This window comes from Mandrillus leucophaeus, unplaced genomic scaffold (genome assembly GCF_000951045.1).
Source record: "Mandrillus leucophaeus isolate KB7577 unplaced genomic scaffold, Mleu.le_1.0 Scaffold1245, whole genome shotgun sequence".
Classification (NCBI taxonomy): Eukaryota; Metazoa; Chordata; class Mammalia; order Primates; family Cercopithecidae; genus Mandrillus; species Mandrillus leucophaeus.
The window spans coordinates 57707-59440 of NW_012100821.1; the positions used below are offsets into that span (position 1 = coordinate 57707).

The 1734-nt window shown below is 39.7% G+C and overlaps 1 pseudogene; it reads right to left on the reverse strand.

Moving 5' to 3' along the window:
- Nucleotides 1-1225, reverse strand: part of LOC105533345 — a 6314-nt pseudogene extending 5089 nt beyond the window's left edge.
- Between the last annotated feature and the right edge of the window lie 509 nt (nucleotides 1226-1734).

The following is a 1734-nucleotide window of genomic DNA, read 5'->3' on the forward strand; positions in this document are numbered from 1 at the left end:
GAACACTAAGCAGTTTCTCAGAAAGCTTCTTTCCAGTTTTCATCTGAGGATATTTTCCTTTTCACCATAGCCCTTCATGGGCTTTCAAATATCACTTTGCAAATTCCACAAGAGCAGTCTTAGCGAAAGGTTTCTTGAAGGGTAAGCTGTAACTCTGTTAGATGATTTCACAGAACAAAATGAAGTTTCTCAAAAAGCTTCTTTCACTTTGTTATCAGAGAATATCTCCTTTGGCCCTATAATCTTCCAAGGGATCCGAAATATCCGTTCTCAGATTCCACAGAAATAGGGCTAGGAAACAGCTCCACGAAATAGAGCTGTAACTCTGTGAGTGGAAGTCACACATCACCAAGCAGTTTCTCAGAAAGCTTCTTTCCAGTTTTTCTCTGAGGATAATTTCTTTTTCACTATAGCCCTCTATGGGCTTCCAAATATCACTTTGCAAATTCCACAAGAACAGGCTTAGCGAACGCCTTCTGGAGTGGAATGCTGTAACTCTGTGAGATGAATTAACAGAACGCTAAGCAGTTTCTCAGAAAGCTTTTTTCCAGTTTTCTTCTGAGTTCATTTCCTTTTTCACCGTAGCCCTCCATGGGCTTCCAAAGATCACTTTTCCAGTTCCACAAGAACAGTCTTAGCGAAAACTTTCTTGAGGGGAAAGCTGTAACTCTGTGAGGTGATTTCACAGAACGCAAAGAATATTCTCAGAAAGCTTCCTTCTCTTTGTTATCAGAGGATATTTCCTTTGGCCCTATAGTCTTCAAAGGAATCCGAAATATCAGTTCTCAGATTCCACAGAAATAAGGCTAGCAAACAGGTTCATGAAATACAGCTGTAACTCTGTGAGTGACAGTTACACATCACAAAGCAGTTTCTCAGAAAGTTTCTTTCCTGTTTTTCTCTGAGACTATTTTCTTTTTCACCATAGCCCTCTATAGGCTTCCAAATATGTCTTTGCAAATTCCACAAGAATAGGCTTAGCGAACGGCGTCTTGAGGGGAAAGCTGTAACTCTGTGAGATGAATTAACAAAACACTAAGCAGTTTCTCAGTAAGCTTCTTTCTAGGTTTCATCTGAGGATATTTCCTTTTCCACCATAGCTCTCCTTGGGCTTTCAAATATCAGTTTGCAAATTCCACAAGAACAGTCTAAGGGAAAGGATTCTTGAAGGGAAAGCAGTAACTCTGTGAGATGATTTCACAGAACACAAAGAAGTTGCTCAGAAAGCTTCTTTCTCTGTGTTATCAGAGGATATTTCCTTTGGCCCTTCAGTCTTCAAAGGGATCCGAAATATCAGTTCTAAGATTCCACAAAAATAGGGTTAGCAGACACCTCCACGAAATACAGCTGTAACTCTGTGAATGTAAATAACACATCACAAAGCAGTTTCTCTGAAAGTTTCTTTGCAGTTTTCATCTGGGAATAGTTTCTTTTTCTGCATACCCCTCCATTGGCTTCCAAATATCACTTTGCAAATTCCGCAGTAACAGTCTTAACTAAACACTTTCTGAGGGGAAAGCTCTAACTCTGTGAGATGAATTCAAAGAACAGAAAGAAGTTTCTCATAAACCTTCTTTCTCTTTTATATCGGAGGATATTTCCTTTGGCCCTATAGTCTTCAAAAGGATCCGAAATATCAGTTCTCAGATTCCACAGAAATAAGGCTAGCAAAGAGCTCCACGAAATCCAGCTGGAACTCTGTGAGTGGAAGTCACACATCACAAAGCAGTTTCT